The sequence below is a fragment of the Oncorhynchus keta genome, chromosome 29 (genome assembly GCF_023373465.1).
Source record: "Oncorhynchus keta strain PuntledgeMale-10-30-2019 chromosome 29, Oket_V2, whole genome shotgun sequence".
Classification (NCBI taxonomy): Eukaryota; Metazoa; Chordata; class Actinopteri; order Salmoniformes; family Salmonidae; genus Oncorhynchus; species Oncorhynchus keta.
The window spans coordinates 8,525,667-8,544,167 of record NC_068449.1 but is presented as its reverse complement, the minus strand read 5'-3'; the positions used below and the strand labels follow the sequence as shown (position 1 = coordinate 8,544,167).

Here is an 18,501-nt window from a genome sequence, read left to right as displayed (position 1 = left end):
AATTCAGATTTTTTTTCGGGTTTGGACGCATTTATAAAACCAATGCATTAACTCAAATATGCCTACATTTTGTTTTGTTAGGCTTTGAAACGACACCCTCAAAAATCATCTTTTCCACTCAGTATCAATCACCTGTTGAACTTCTTTCTTCAAGCTGATCATTACAGTGAGGTGGGCTTTAAAAGCACAATACTGTTTTGATGGTAAGTGTTTGATGTGATTTTTGATGGTTAGAGGGACAATAGAGCTCTGAGTACCAGGTGATTAGCGACTTGACGGTCGATATGGAGTTGGGTTACTACCAACGCATGTCCAGAGTGCATAAGAGGAGATTACCGTGACTCAATGGTCACATGGAATTTTTACTGTGGTCATGATTCATGACTGCTGTTGTGGTGGTAATGCGGTCACCGCGACAGCCCTATCCACTCCCCACCAAATATGGTAAGTAGAGGAAGCCCAGTGGCCGGCAATGGGAGAGTACGGAGCGAGATGGAACTGGGCTGTCATTTTATGGATTTTCTCATAAAAGAAAAAAGCCTATCTCAATAAATGTTTAATTCAGTGCACCCTGTTCGTAACATATTCTAAGTTTTGTTGATGTGACTCTTTGTCAAAGTGTAAAAGAAATTGCTTCGTTTACAAGGCGTGCAAGCGCGAATTGAGTTATTGCACACATGCCTAACAAAAATATGCAAAGAAAATGCTAGAGCGTGCCAATAAGGTCTCGCTATCTCGTACTTGGCACTGTCCACCTCCATGCTTGTTCTGCCCACTATGCTTTATTTGTTCCCATTGACAACCACACAGATGAACTATCTTGGGTTAGTTATGCAAATATTTGGTAGTGTTGTGTCTTTGGCTATGCCGGATTAAGTGATATGACATGCTATTCTATAAAATCCTTTCTCTGTAATTAATATTACTTGATTGAACTAATCATGTAAATGTAATTAACTAGAAAGTCGGGGCACCACGAAATAATATTTATATAGCAGTTATCTTCCGAATAAACTCTTAGACCTAGTAATATTTTACATCAATTGCAGTCAATATTAATCGTCACCTTATTTCAGTCTCATCTGAAAGTTGTAAATTCTTGGTTCACAAACCCTGGCTAACAAGTTGAATCAGCAATACAAAATTGGGTTTAATTATTTATTTACTAAATACCTATTTAATCACACAGAATTACATATACACAGAATGAATCATACCTTGATTACAAGTTATGTCATAAAGGAAAATGTGCCTGGTGGACGGATCCAACATGGCTGGTTACACAAAGGAAAGGGGGTTGGGTTTGAGTGAAAGAGCAGGAAGACTGAGGAACAAAGGGAGAAGCTCCGCTATCGTAAATACAGTATCTTATGTATTCTAAATTACCGCCCATTTAGAAAAGGAAAACGCAATAAATATTTACTCTGAGCTGCGTTTCGGTAGTTTGGTTGTAGATGCTGGCCGTGTTGCCCAATAGAGTCCTTTGTCCTTTGAAGAATGTCACTGGCGGTAAATTGGATACGATGTAGTATCGTCGTTGTGTTGTAGACGGGATAGGTCGTCTGTCCTTTCCTAGCCCAAGTTTACAGCTACTGTTGCTAACTCAACGGTTAGGATGTCTCACTTCTTTAGTGAATAAGAGTTCAAAGTTTATACCATTCACAACCAAAGCTCACGGTGAGGTTGGCTTAGTTCTGTAGTTGACATGTTAGTCCTTTTCAATGTATGGACTGTCGTCCTATCGTCCTCGGAACAGATAGTTACATTTTCGTCAAGGCTTATATAGTGGAGGGAGAGAAGGGTGTGTTTCATAGTTTATAACTCATGTCTCTTCACAGGGGCGGGCCACTGATTGAGCAGAGCCCTAACCTTATGAAAACCCAAATATCTCATTTGGAAGCTAAAATTACATTTAATCTTTTCACAAATAATTGTATATATAAACAATTGAATTGCACAAAAATTCCATGTGAATCTGATAACTATAATGTGTAAACTTTCCCAGATACAGTTTTGGTCGTCCTGCCATCAGTCATAATGTCTCAGATGACAACCGAACTGACATAATATTCATTAAGTACCAACACATATTTTCAACTGGTTCTATTACCGAAATATCATTCCTTTCCCTCCACTTGTTTGATGTTCCCAGACTCTCTATGTTTAACAAAGGCTATTCAAGAGTCCCTCTGTAGAGTCAAGCGAGAGGGAAGGGAGAAAGGTATTTATGGGGGGGGGGGTTACAAACCTTACCCACAGGCCAACATCATGACAGTAGTATGGCTCGGAGGGAGGCTGCGTCTCTCTCTATGTTTGTGGGTGTGTGTGTGTGACAGCCACGCATTTGCACATGAGCTGTTTAACACTCAGGCTGCGAGTGGCACCGCTTGCTGCTCACTGAGTGCACTAACCATCATACTACACATTGTATGGTTCCTACTCCATCTCTCTCTCTCTCGCTCTCTCTCCACCCTGCTAACATATTGTACTTATTTCTCTCTCTATTTCAGAAGTACTTTCCTTCAGATAGCCAAGAGACTCCCTTTCATTATTCAATATTTGTTTTTGCATGAATCGTTAACTCCTTTTAGTTCTGTTATGGCAATATCCACTTAAGGGGTCTGGGAGCGATTTAGACTGTCATAGCTTCTACAGCGGAAAAATATTAAGTTAGAAAAGCCCCTTTATAACCAAGCGAATCACAATCTGCTATTGCTACTTTACTTTTAGGAATTATAAATATATAATTCCCTTAGATTTTCTTTCCACTAACACATACCTACCTGTCTTCTCCCCACCCATCTGCCCACTAGCACCCTTGTCAATTAAGAACAAATTCTTATTTACAATTGCAGCCTACCCCGGGCCAAACCTGGACGACACTTGGGTAATTGTGCGCCACCCTATGGGACTCCGAATCACAGCCAGATGTGATACAGCCTGGATTGGCACCAGGGACTGTAGTGACATCTCTTGCACTGAGATGCAGTGCCTTAGACCGCTGCGCCACTCGGGAGCCCGATTGGATATGTACACAAACTCAGATACATTCAGTACAGGCACCTGTACTGTGCACACACACATGCGCACGCACACACACACACACACACAACAGGACCGTGACCAGCTTCTACGCCCAAGCCATGAGACTGTTAAATAGTTCACCAAATGGCTACCTGGACTATCTGCATTGACCCTTTTTGCATTAACTCTTCTGACTCATCACATATGCTGCTGCTACTGTTAATCTATCATGTTGCCTAGTCACTTTATCCCTAATTGCATATACATATGGTATCTTCCTCAATTACCTCGTACCTCTGCACATCGACTCAGTACTGGTACCCTGTGTACACTGAATTAACACAACATTAGGAACACCTTTCTAATATTGAGTTGCACCCCCTTTGCCCTCAGAACAGCCTCAATTCGTCGGGTCATGGACTACAAGGTGTCGAAAATGTTCCCCCAGGGATGCTGACCCATGTTGACTCTAATGCCTCAACAGTTTTGTCAAGTTGGCTGGATGTCCTTTGGGTGGTGGACCATTCTTGATACACATGGGAAACTGTTGAGCGTGAAAAACCCAGCAGCGTTGCAGTTCTTGACACATTAAAACCAGTGAGCCTGGCACCTACTGCCATAACCCGTTGAAAAGCACGTCAATCTTTTGTCTTGCCCCTTCACCCTCTGAATGGCCCACATACACATTCCGATATTGCGGCAGGGTAGCCTCGTGGTAAGAGCGTTGGACTAGTAACAGAAAGGTTGCAAGTTCGAATCCCCGAGCTGTCAGGGTAGAAATCTGTCGTTCTGCCCCACTGTTCCTAGGCCGTCATTGCAAGTAAGAATTTGTTCTTAACTGACTTGCCTAGTAAAATGAAGGTACAATTTTTTAAAAAGGATTAAAAATCCCTCTGTAGCCTCCCCTTCATCTACACTGATTGAAGTAGATTTAACAGGTGACATCATTAAGGGATCATAGTTTTACACCTGGATTCACCTGATCAATGTCATGAAAGAGCAGGTGTTTCCTAATGTTTTTTGAAAATCAAATAGTATTTGTCCCATGCGCCGAAAACAACAGGTGTAGACTTTACCGTGAAATGCAAACAAGAGTGGAGATATACACAGACATGACCAGTCCCAGATCAATGTGCAGAGGTATGAGGTATTTGAGGTAGATACAGTGCCTTTGGGAGGTATTCAGACCCCTTGACTTTTTCCACATTTTGTTACGTTGCAGTCTTGTTCTAAAATTGATTAAATAAAAACAATCCTCAGCAATCTACACAGAATACCCCATCATGACAGAGTGAAAACAGTTTTTTAGACATTTTTGCAAATGTATTAAACATTTAAAATAGAAACACCGTATTTACATAAGTATTCAGACCCTTTGTTATGAGACTCGTAATTGAGCTCAGGTGCATCCTGTTTCCGTTGATCATCCTTGATGTTTCTACAACTTGATTGGAGTCCACCTGTGGTAAAATCAATTGATTGGACATGATTTGGACAGGCACACACATGTCTAGATAAGGAACCACAGTTGACAGTTCATGACAGAGCAAAACCAAGCCATGAGGTCAAAGGAATTGTCCGTAGACCTCCGAGACAGGATTGTGTCTAGGCACAGATCTGGGGAAGGGTACCAACAAAATTCTGCAGTGTTGAAGGTCCCCAAGAACACAGCGGCCTCCATCATTTTTAAATGGAAGAAGGGCCTTGGTCAGGGAGGTGACCAAGGACCCGATGGTTACTCTGACAGAAAGCTAGACTTCCTCTATGGAGATGGGAGAACCTTCCAGAAGGACAACGATCTCTGCAGAACTCCACCAATCAGGCCTTTATGGTAGGGTGGCCAGATGGAAGCCACTCCTCAGTAAAAGCCACATGACAGCCCGTTTGGAGTTTGCCAAAAGGCACCTAAAGACTCTCAGACCATGAGAAACAAGATTCTCTGGTCTGATGAAATCAAGATTGAACTCTTTGACCTGAATCCCAAGCGACAGTTCTGGAGGAAACCTGGCACCATCCCAACGGTGAAGCATGGTGGTGGCAGCATCATGCTGTGGGAATGTTTTTCAGTGGCAGGGACTGGGAGACTAGTTAAGATCGAGGGAAAGATGAACGGCGCAAAGTACAGAGAGATCCTTGATGACAACCTGCTCCAGAGCTCTCAGAACCTCGGACTGGGGCGAAGGTTCAACTTCCAAAAGGACAATGACCCTAAGCACACAGCCAAGACAATGCAGGAGTGTCCTAGAGATGCCCAGCCAGAGCCCAGACTTGAACCTGATCAAACATTTCTGGAGAGACCTGAAATTAGCTGTGCAGCCGATGCTCCCCATCCAACCTGACAAAGCTTGAGAGGATCTACAGAGAATAATGGGAGAAACTCCCCAAATACAGGTGTGACAAGCGTGTAGCGTCATACCCAAGAAGACTCGAGGCTGTAATCCCTGCCAAAGGTGCTTCAACAAAGTACTGAGTAAAGGGTCTGAATACGTATGGAAATGTGATATTACATTTTTTGCAATTTTTTTAAATAGAAAAAAAAATCTTACAACCTGTTTTTGCTGTGCCATTATGGTGTATTGTGTATAGATTCATGATTGGGAAGAAAAAATATATATATTTCATCCATTTTAAAATAAAGCTATAATGTAACAAAATGTAGAAAAAGTCAAGGGGTCTGAATACTTTCCGAATGCAATGTATAGCCAAGTTATTGTTTCTCATTCTGTACTAAGTCCTTGGTTTAGTACTTTTTCTCTATTTCTCTCTCTGTATTGTTGGGAAGGGCCCATAAGTCAGCATTTCACTCTTAGTCTACACCTGTTGTTTACCAAGCATGTGAATCATGTGGAAAAGAACATTTGATTTGATATGTTTGCCTCTCTTTCTCTCTCTTTTGTTCTCTCTTTTGTTCTCCCTATCAGCGGGAGATGGAGTTAAGTGCAGCTGTCGGCCAAATTGCTCTGTGATTGGCTCTCACTTGTGCCTTTTCAAACCTCTGATTGCAGCCATGCCATTATAAGTCAAAGCCCAGTAACAAAAAACATTGATTTCAGTGGAGGGAGTGTGAATTCTGCGTGACCCCTTTCTTGGTCTTTTCTGTGTGTGTTTTTTTTGTTTTACCTGTGTGTTTATATGTGTGTGTGTGTGTTCATGACATGTTGTGGTTAAATTTACCATGATATGTATAGGATCACTACTTCGACTTGTCCATAGGAGGGTTTAATTGCTCATTCCCAATCACACACCTCCCTAGGGAAAGCCTCTACGAAAACAAGTAATGCTCACACACTACCCTCTCTTCCTGACCTCTAACCCACGACCTCTATCATGTGTGCACTCCATATAAATGTAATGACTAGAACAGCCATCCCCATTCAAATCAAAGTATGACTCGTACTGGAATTAATTCTGCAGAGTAGTCACTAGCTGGTGTAACCGGTGTGAAATGGCTAGCTAGTTAGCGGTGGTGCGCGCTAATAGCCTTTCAATCTGTGACGTCACTCGCTCTGAGACCTTGAAGTAGTGGTTCCCCTTGCTCTGCAAGGGCAGCGGCGTTTGTGGGGCAATGGGTAACCATCCTTCAAGGGTGCCTGTTGTCGATGTGTGCAGACGGTCCCTGGTTCGAGGGACGGAAGCTATACTGTTACACAAGCACAGTCACTAAGTCAGATTTTAAACCTTAACCCCACTGCTAACATTATGCCTAACCCTAACCTTAAATTGAGACCAACAAGCAATTTCTATTAATTAACTGTTACGATATCTAGACTGCAGCTGGTAAATCTAGTGGAAATCACTCAGCTCTGCCTCCAGGACAAGATTCATCCCAATAAACGTCAACCTGCGTATGGCTATGTGTTGCGGCAGGCATATTGAGTATACTCATAACTTAACATTCTATTTTTATGGTGCCCTTCCTCTCTGTCCCCACAGATGTCCTGAACACACGGTCTGCACCATGTTGAAGATGCTGCAGCACCTGGTGGCGTCTGGAGAGGCCCTGGTGCCTTACTACAGACAGATCCTACCTATCCTCATCATCTTCAAGAACATGAACATTGAGTCGCCCACCTTATAGATCGTTACAGTATGGCAGTATGTTTGATGGGTATTTTGAACGATTAAGTGCTTTTCGAGGTCGTTTCGGTTTGATTATTAAAAAAGTAATCACTGTTTTCGATTTCGGTTTCAATTATTTATTTACATTAAATGCACTATGTACCTTTTTTGGGCGACCTGACCAAATTCACATAGAAATATGAGTTATAGATATGTTATTGAAAGCAAGTCTAACAAGCGGTAGATCGGTTCTACAGTATGTGCTCTATTTTTATGCTTTCTGTTCTTAATTTTTTTTTTATGTCGTTGCTTTCGGTTTTGTACACCAGCTTCAAACAGCTAAAAATACAATATCTTCAATTATGGAAAATATATTTCACAGTTGTTTAGATGGTACAGTGATTCTCTACACTCTACTTGGTTACGTCCATATTTATGTCCAAATACCTCCGTTTTGTTTGCGCATTTAGTTCACTATTCCAAAGGCACAATGCGCGAGCGCAAAAGCCAGACGAAAAGTCAAGAGTTCCATTACAGTTTGTAGAAACATGTCAAACGATGTTTACAATCAATCCTTAGGGTATATTTTATAATAAATAATACGGGACAATAGCGTATTCATTACAGCGGTAAAAGAAGCCTGCGTGACCGCGCAGTAAACAACTGATTGGCCAGAGCCCAGTCCACTTGTTGAAACAGCTCTTATTCAACCCCCTTCCACAATAGAAGCATCAAACAACTTTCTAAAGACTGTTGACATCTGCTGGCAGCCCTGGGAAGTGCAATCTGGCCCCATAGACACAGCATATTGGATAGGCTATCACTTAAATTAAACTACAAACCTCAGATTTCCCACTTTCCCACTTGGATTTCTCCGGTTTTCGCCTGCCATATGAGTTCTGTTATACTCACAGACATCATTCAAACAGTTTTAGAAACTTCAGAGTGTTTTCTATCCAATACTACTAATAATATGCATATATTAGCATCTGGTACAGAGTAGCAGGCAGTTCACTCTGGGCACCTTATTCATCCACGCTACTCAATACTGGCACCCTGTCACCAAGACGTTTTAAGATGGCATTTCATAGAGACATAACATGCTCAGTTTAAGCTACTGCAGGAAGTGACATTGCAGGCTAGCTATGCTGCCCCCTCTCATTGAGAATCTCAAGTTGAAGGGCGACCGGGGTACTGCAGGATGCCATTAGCAACTAAATTATCCTTATAACAGTATGCATGTATTTGAGTGATGGCTAGAGTGAATACTGTTCATGTTTGTAGCCTATATGGTGGAAGGGCAGTTTGCGTTGATTTTGTAGGCTATTCTTTTGGCGTAGTCGATGTGAGCTTCAAGTTGACCCACAGGCCTCACACAGCTCCGAGCATCTTCCAGGAATGCTCCCGCTCTTCCGGTTCCAGGATTTAAGGGATTGATGGTAAAGCACTGAAATCAAATCAAAGTTCATTGGTCGTGTATCCAAATTTGACGATGTTATGGCAGGTGCAGTGAAATGCTTGTGTTTCTAGCTCCAGTAATACCTAGCAATAAAAACAATACACAAAATCCAGAAAAATACAAAATAACAAATATCAGAACGAGCAATGTCAAAGACCGGAATAGACATACCTACTCATTCAAGGGTTTTTCTTTATTCTTACTATTTTCTACACTGTAGAATAATAATGAAGACATAAAAACTATGAAATAACACATATGGAATCATGTAGTAACTAAAAAAGTCTTAATAAAATCTATATTTTTCAGATTATAGATTCTTCAAAGTAGCTAACCTTTGCCTTGATGACAGCTTTGCACACAATTGGCATTCTCTAAACCAGCTTCACCTGGAATGCTTTTCTAACAGTCTTGAAGGAGTTTCCACATATGCTGAGCATTTGTTGGCTGCTTTTCCTTCACTATGTGGTCAAGACCATCTCAATTGGCTTGAGGTCGGATGATTGTGGAGGCCAGGTCATCTGACGTAGCACTTCATCATCAAATAGCCATTACACAGCCTGGAGGTGTGTTGGGTCATTGTCCTGTTAAAAACAAATGATAGTCCCACTAAGCGCAAAGCAGATGGGATGGCCTATTGCTGCAGAATGCTGTGGTAGCCATGCTGGTTGTGTGTCTTGAATTCTAAATAAATAACAGACAGTGTCACCAGCAATGCACCCCTACACCTCCTCCTCCATGCTTCACGGTGGGAACCATACATGCGGAGATCATCCGTTCACGTACTCTGCGTCTCACAAAAACACGGAGGTTGGAACCAAAAATCTCAAGACCAAAGGACAGATTTCCACCGGTCTAATGCCAATTGCTTGTGTTTCTTGGCCCAAGAAAGTCTCTTCTTCTTATTGGTGTCCTTTAGTAGTGGTTAATTTGAAGAAATTCAGCCATGAGGCCTGATTCACTCGGTCTCCTCTGAACAGTTGATGTTGAGATGTGTCTGTTACTTGAACTTGGAAGCATTTATTCAGTCTGCAATTTCTGAGTCTGGTAACTCTAATGAACTTATCTTTTGCAGCAGAGGTAACTCTGGGTCTTCGTTTCCTGTGCCGGTCCTCATGAGAGCCAACTGCATCATAGCATTTCATGGTTTTTGCGACTGCACTTGAAGAAACTTTCAAAGTTCTTGAAATGTTCCGCATTGACTGACCATGTCTTTAAGTAATGATAAACTGTCATTTATCTTTGCTTATTTGTCCTGTTCTTGCCATAATATGGACTTGGTATTTTACCAAATAGGGCTATCTTCTGTATACCACCCCCACCCCCCTAACTGATTGGCTCAAACACATTAAGAAGGAAAGAAATTCCACAAATGAACTTTTAACAAGGCACACATGATCATTTAAATGCATTCCAGAAGCTGGTTCATGAAGCTGGTTGAGAGAATGCCAAGCGTGTGCAAAGCTGTCATCAAGGAAAAGGGTGGCAACTTTGAAGAATCAAATATAAAATATATTTTGATGTGGGTATGTGGGACGCTAGCATCCGGTAAAATTGCAGAGCATCAAATTCAAAATACAGGAATACAAATAATAAGTCATTCATAAAATATAAAAGTGTTGCACATCGGTTTAAAGATGAACTTCTTGTTAATCCAGCCACTGTGTTAGATTTCAAAAAGGCTTTATGGCGAAAGCATACCATGCGATTATCTGAGGACAGCGCTCCGTGTAAAAAAGCATACAGACATTTACCAGCCAAGTAGAGGAGTCACTAAAGTCAGAAATAGCGATAAAATTAATCACTTACCTTTGATGATCTACATATGGTTGCACTCACAAGGCTCCCAGTTACACAGTAAATTATCGTTTTGATAAAGTCCCTTTTTATGTCCCAAAAACTCAGTTTTGTTGGTGCGTTTTGTTCAGTAATCCAATGGCTCCAAGGCGGTCACGACAGGCAGACAAATACGTACTAAAAGTACCAGTAAAGTTTGTCGAAACATGTCAAACGATGTTTATAATTAATCCTCAGGTTGTTTATTGTCTTTATAATCAATAATATTTCAACCGGACAATACCGTTTTCAATAGAAAGGAAAAATAACAAATCAGGTCTGCTAACTTCCTCTGTCCTCTGACCAAAATGGCTTTTTATACACGTCATTTTTCAAAATAAAAGCCTGAAACCATGTCTAAAGACTGTTGCCATCTAGTGGAAGCCATAGGAACTGCAATCTGATTCCTAATCCGTTGGATCCTCTATAGGCAATGAGTTGAAAAACAGCCACATGAAAATAATTCCACTTCCTGGATGGATTTTTCTTACATTTTTGCCTGCCATATCAGTACTCACAGACATTATTTGAACAGTTTTGGAAACTTTAGAGTGTGTTCTATACAAATCTACCATCTATCATATGCATATCCTAGCTTCTGGGCCCGAGTAACATGCAGTTTACTTTGGGCACTTTTTTCATCCGGAGGTGAAAATCCTGCCTCCTTTAACACTTTTTTTTGGTTACTACATGATTCCATAGGTGTTATTTCATAGTATTGATGTCTTGACTATTATTCTACAATGGAAAACATAGTAACAATAAAGAAAAACCCTGTAAATAAATATATCATTAGAATAATATACACTCAGTGTACAAAACAACACCAGGTCGTTCCATGACATAGACTGACCAGGTGAATCCTATGATCTTCAATCATTGTAGATAAAGTGGAGGAGACAGGTTAAAGAATGATTTGTAAGCTTTAAGACAATAGGATTGTGTATGTGTGCCATTGAGGTTAAATGGCCAAGACAAAATATTTAAGTGCCTTTGAACGGGGTAACGGGGTGTGCCTGGCGCCCAGACGTCGTTTCAAGTATTTGAATTCCTTTTAGTCCCTTTTTTTCTGTGAGCTCAATGTGCAGTTTCTATGGAGATCAATCAGATCAAGCCTGAACTGTGGGATGTAGTAGGGAGTTGTAGTTTCTCAACAGGAGAATATTTACATATTTTTGCGCAGAACACATGGTAATTTACTACAATGACCATAATCCATTGCGCCCCCCTGTTGAAACTTGTCTGGTCTGAGCGGAGCAGACACAGAGATGAGAGAAGAGAGACCGCTTGATCAAGAGCGATAGAAAGCAGTTGCTTCGTGAGCCTAAAAATACGTGATCTAAGTGATTGATAGTTTTTATTCAGCAGTCATAAAAGCCTTATTTACTTTGAAGAACTAAAAAATAGTATTTTTTTTCAGACAGCATAGACAGCAACTCTATAGAGATGATATGATGACTTGGAATGAAATAATACATTCATGATTTCATTTTTATTTTATTAAAGTAGGTGAATAAATAATGGTTAACAAGTGATGAGCAGTAAGGGGCAGTCACCACTATCATGTAATAATTGTAATTGTAATAATTGTTTTATTCTGTGTTATTACAGCATTCAACTCACATAATGCATAGTGCGTTTAAAAGAAAATTGAAATTGAAAACCGTGATTATGTTTTAATAATAAAACCGAACAACCTTACAAAGGACAAATCACTCAGCACTGGACACCGGGTGCTGTAGATGTCCTGGAGAGCCTTGAGTTTGAGCTCACTATTAACATGTCAATGCAAGAGTGAGTGTGTACGTGCGTGTGTGTGTGTGCTCGCTAGTACTCACAATGAAAGCTTATTTTTGTCCATACGTCCCCTGATTGTCCCATAATCCATCATGTTTGACCCTGCGTCGTGTTCTCCTCCTCTTTCATCTAACTAAACGCTCGATATTGAAAGCCATTTTCACTTTTCCTTTTTCCATCAATGTATTGGCTTTAGACTAGAGGACAACCAACGTCCTTCAGATTCACCCCTATCCTATGTGACACACGGCGTCTCCAGATTGGCATCCGATAGGCAGGCACTGTCAAGCCTTAAAGCGTCGACAAGGTCCCATTCACAACCAGACGATGAAAAGCAGACCGACAGCTAGGCTCAGACAAGCCCCAAAACGCCATTCATCCATCGGTGTCAGTAGAATGTGAAAGAAGAGTGGCATTGTGAATCAATCACTTAAACACAGGGCTTAAACAGGGCCTGAACATGGGGCATTAACAGGGCCTGAGCATGGGGCATTAACATGGCCTGAACATGGGGCATTAACAGGGCCTGAACATGGGGCATTAACAGGGCCTGAACATGGGGCATTAACAGGGCCTGAACATGGGGCATTAACAGGGCCTGAACATGGGGCATTAACAGGGCCTGAACATGGGGCATTAACAGGGCCTGAACATGGGGCATTAACAGGGCCTGAACATGGGGCATTAACAGGGCCTGAACATGGGGCATTAACAGGGCCTGAACATGGGGCATTAACAGGGCCTGATCATGGGGCATTAACAGGGCCTGAACATGGGGCATTAACAGGGCCTGAACATGGGGCATTAACAGGGCCTGAACATGGGGCATTAACAGGGCCTGAACATGGGGCATTAACAGGGCCTGAACATGGGGCATTAACAGGGCCTGAACATGGGGCATTAACAGGGCCTGAACATGGGGCATTAACAGGGCCTGAACATGGGGCATTAACAGGGCCTGAACATGGGGCATTAACAGGGCCTGAACATTGGGCTTAAACAGGGCCTGAACATGGGGCATTAACAGGGCCTGATCATGGGGCATTAACAGGGCCTGATCATGGGGCATTAACAGGGCCTGAACATGGGGCATTAACAGGGCCTGAACATGGGGCATTAACAGGGCCTGATCATGGGGCATTAACATGGCCTGAACATGGGGCATTAACAGGGCCTGAACATGGGGCATTAACAGGGCCTGAACATTGGGCTTAAACAGGGCCTGAACATGGGGCTTAAACAGGGCCTGAACATGGGGCATTAACAGGGCCTGAACAGGGGGCTTAAACAGGGCCTGAACAGGGGGCTTAAACAGGGCCTGAACAGGGGGCTTAAACAGGGCCTGAACATGGGGCATTAACAGGGCCTGAACATGGGGCATTAACAGGGCCTGAACATGGGGCATTAACAGGGCCTGAACATGGGGCATTAACAGGGCCTGAACATGGGGCTTAAACAGGGCCTGAACATGGGGCTTAAACAGGGCCTGAACATGGGGCATTAACAGGGCCTGAACAGGGGGCTTAAACAGGGCCTGAACAGGGGGCTTAAACAGGGCCTGAACATGGGGCTTAAACAGGGCCTGAACAGGGGGCTTAAACAGGGCCTGAACAGGGGGCTTAAACAGGGCCTGAACAGGGGGCTTAAACAGGGCCTGAACAGGGGGCTTAAACAGGGCCTGACCATGGGGCATTAACAGGGCCTGAACATGGGGCATTAACAGGGCCTGAACATGGGGCATTAACAGGGCCTGAACATGGGGCATTAACAGGGCCTGAACATGGGGCATTAACAGGGCCTGAACATGGGGCATTAACAGGGCCTGAACATGGGGCATTAACAGGGCCTGAACATGGGGCATTAACAGGGCCTGAACATGGGGCATTAACAGGGCCTGAACATGGGGCATTAACAGGGCCTGAACATGGGGCATTAACAGGGCCTGAACATGGGGCTTAAACAGGGCCTGAACATGGGGCTTAAACAGGGCCTGAACATGGGGCATTAACAGGGCCTGAACAGGGGGCTTAAACAGGGCCTGAACAGGGGGCTTAAACAGGGCCTGAACAGGGGGCTTAAACAGGGCCTGAACAGGGGGCTTAAACAGGGCCTGACCATGGGGCATTAACAGGGCCTGAACATGGGGCATTAACAGGGCCTGAACATGGGGCATTAACAGGGCCTGAACATGGGGCATTAACAGGGCCTGAACATGGGGCATTAACAGGGCCTGAACATGGGGCATTAACATGGCCTGAACATGGGGCATTAACAGGGCCTGAACATGGGGCATTAACAGGGCCTGATCATGGGGCATTAACATGGCCTGATCATGGGGCATTAACAGGGCCTGAACATGGGGCATTAACAGGGCCTGATCATGGGGCATTAACATGGCCTGAACATGGGGCATTAACAGGGCCTGATCATGGGGCATTAACATGGCCTGAACATGGGGCATTAACAGGGCCTGAACATGGGGCATTAACAGGGCCTGAACATGGGGCATTAACAGGGCCTGAACATGGGGCATTAACAGGGCCTGAACATGGGGCATTAACAGGGCCTGAACATGGGGCATTAACAGGGCCTGAACATGGGGCATTAACAGGGCCTGAACATGGGGCATTAATAGGGCCTGAACATGGGGCATTAACAGGGCCTGAACATGGGGCATTAACAGGGCCTGAACACAGGGCTTTAGTTTCTTAATCAATATCCAATTTGAATCTCTTGTATCTTTAATTATGTTACATCATCTTGTTGCCATTTTAGTGTTGGGGGAGAATAAAAAGAGAGAGATAGGAGTAGAAATGCAAGGGAAGAAAGGAGAGAGATGGGGGAGAACAGAAAGGAGAGAGAGATGGGGGAGAACAGAAAGGAGAGAGAGATGGGGGAGAACAGAAAGGAGAGAGAGATGGGGGAGAACAGAAAGGAGAGAGAGATGGGGGAGAACAGAAAGGAGAGAGAGATGGGGGAGAACAGAAAGGAGAGAGAGATGGGGGAGAACAGAAAGGAGAGAGAGATGGGGGAGAACAGAAAGGAGAGAGAGATGGGGGAGAACAGAAAGGAGAGAGAGATGGGAGAACAGAAAGGAGAGAGAGATGGGGGGGGAGAACAGAAACGAGAGAGAGATGGGGAGAACAGAAAGGAGAGAGAGAGGGGGAGAACAGAAAGGAGAGAGATGGGGGAGAACAGAAAGGAGAGAGAGATGGGGGAGAACAGAAAGGAGAGAGAGATGGGGAGAACAGAATAATATCCGCTCATGGAGCATTTTGACTGGGAAAACAGAGGTGAAATGACTGGGATATAGTGGCATCCAGTACTTGTGGCACTTCCAGGCAGCTGCTTCGAGAGTAATGTGTTACAATGTTTGAAATGTTTGTTAGTGTTGGTTTTCTTGTGTTTTTTTTTGTGGCGCACTGCATACTTTTCCCTGCTCTTTTAACAGATTAAGCTCCAACAATGGAGTGTAGAAACATTTTGAAATACTCGTCACATTTTCTACGGATTTACCAAAAACATGCACCTCCCCTGGCACAAGACGGGCTTCAGGGCTTCGGGATAATGCATGCATGAAGCCGGGTGAGGGGGACTACATCTGGTAAGGGCAGACAGAGGAAAATACTGACAATAGAAGGTAACAGACCTAAAAAAAAATACATCAAAAACACAATCGCTCACGTTCATTTTATAATGTTTAACGCAATGAGCTCTAACTGAATTATGGGATGTCGCAAAATACGTCCAGAAATCCCCCGGAGACCAAAGGATTGAGGAATTTGAATGTATTTGGCTTCAGCTCCGTCCTAAACAACCCCCCAGCTCAGTCTCAACTCTGGTAGTGGGAGTACTCTACCATCCACTTTGGGCAAATGAGAAAACACTTCCGCAGAACACTGTGGATTATCTCATCAACACTGTCCATGTGATCAGGATGTCCTCTCCCCAAGTGGGTCTCATCCTGTGGAGACTTTAATCATCTGCCCATCAAGATGCTGACAAACTCCCATCCAGACATGGAACAAGTGGTCAAAGACGAGATCAGAGTGGACTCCATCCTAGATCTGATCATTACCAAGATGAAGAATCACTACAACAACCCCACCGTGATTGCTCCTCTCGGATCCAGTGATCACAAATGTCTGCTGTTCTCCCCAAACTCAACATCAGGAGGGAGAAGCCAGGTGCAGCGGGATAAAAGGGCGTCTGGTAACCCAGAACAGACAGGAGGTCTCGGCACCATGTATGGCCAGTACTGACTGGTCTGCCATAGATGAGGTGGAGAGCATTAATGCAAAGGTGGAGACATTGAACTCCTGCATTCAAACTGTACTTGATGTATCCATGCCAATAAGAAGTGGGAAAACAACAACACTGGACAAGCCCTGGATGACTGAAGGAATAACGGACGCCATCAGGAACAGACAGAAGATTTTCAACAGGGTCAAACAATGAAATCAGAAGCAGAAACACAAGTGCAAACGTTTATCAAAGAAGCAAAGACAAACTACCACAAAACTGAAATCCAGAACCTAAAGAAGAAAAATCCAGGAGGGAAGATGGGACTTCATGAACAAAGGACTGGGACAAAAGAAAACATCAGGAGGGAGAATACAGGTGGAGGGATCTGAAGACAACGATGTGGCTGATGTTTTTAATGTATTTCTTTTGCTGAAGCATGGACAAGCACCACACCTCTTGCCATCTTACCCCTGCCCGTGCCTACAAGGCAGGTTGAGATGCAACATTGGCCAGATCAAGCTCTGACCAGACTGAACCCACGTAAAGTGTGTGGGCCTGGTGGCAGTCTAGCCTGACTGGTTAAAGAGCATGCAGAAGATCTAGCCCCTGTCATCACACACATAGTTAACACCACCTACTGGCAGGGGGCTGTTCCTGCTGTCTGGAAGACTGACAATGTGTGTCCCCATACCTAAAGTGTCACAGCCATGTACAACGAGTGACTGGAGGCCCATCTCTCGAACTTCATCCCTTGGAAAATTCCAGGAGAACTTCATCAAAAACAACCTCATGCTAACAGTTTTATCTGAGTGCACTAATCAACATGCCGACCTACCAAAGTCCAGCACGACTATCAATCAATCAATCAATCAATCAAATGTATTTATAAAGCCCTTTTTACATCAGCTGATATCTCAAAGTGCTGTACAGAAACCCAGCCTAAAACCCCAAACCGCAAGCAATGCAGGTGTAGAAGCACGGTGGCTAGGAAAAACTCCCTAGAAAGGCCAAAACCTAGGAAGAAACCTAGAGAGGAACCAGGTTCTGAGGGGTGGCCAGTCCTCTTCTGGCTGTGCCGGGTGGAGATTATAACAGAACATGGCCAAGATTTTCAAATGTTCATAGATGACCAGCAGGGTCAAATAATAATAATCACAGTGGTTGTCGAGGGTAAATGTCAGTTGGCTTTTCATAGCCGATCATTCAGAGTATCTCTACCGCTCCTGCTGTCTCTAGAGAGTTGAAAACAGCAGGTCTGGGACAGGTAGCACGTCCGGTGAACAGGTCAGGGTTCCATAGCCACAGGCAGAACAGTTGAAACTGGAGCAGCAGCATGGTCAGGTGGACTGGGAACAGCAAGGAGTCATCAGGCCAGGAAGTCCTGAGGCATGGTCCTAGGGCTACCGCCCTTGTGAAAGCCACACGCTCCTGGCTGACAGCTACAGATTCCAAATAGGCAACTATAGTGAGGGTGTTACTTGTTGATATGTCCAAAGCCTTTGATGGAGTAGATCACACAAAGCTCCTGCAACATCACTAGACTGGCTCTACAGCTATACCAGGGGGAGAAGACAGAGGCTGATGGTTACTAGCCTGGCTCTACAGCTATACCAGGGGGAGAAGACCGGGGGTGATGGTTACTAGCCTAGCTCTACATCTATACCAGGGGGAGAAGACCGGGGGTGATGGTTACTAGCCTGGCTCTACAGCTATACCAGGGGGAGAAGACAGAGGGTGATGGGTACTAGCCTGGCTCTACAGCTATACCAGGGGGAGAAGACAGAGGGTGATGGTTACTAGCCTGGCTCTACAGCTATACCAGGGGGAGAAGACAGAGGGTGATGGTTACTAGCCTGGCTCTACAGCTATACCAGGGGGAGAAGACAGAGGGTGATGGTTACTAGCCTGGCTCTACAGCTATACCAGGGGGAGAAGACCGGGGGTGATGGTTACTAGCCTAGCTCTACATCCATACCAGGGGGAGAAGACCGGGGGTGATGGTTACTAGCCTGGCTCTACAGCTATACCAGGGGGAGAAGACAGATGGTGATGGTTACTAGCCTGGCTCTACAGCTATACCA

The 18,501-nt window shown here is 44.0% G+C and overlaps 1 pseudogene; it reads left to right on the top strand.

The window, feature by feature from the left end:
- LOC127913441 (parkin coregulated gene protein-like) overlaps positions 1-18,501 on the top strand; it is a 381,678-nt pseudogene that overhangs the window by 189,474 nt on the left and 173,703 nt on the right.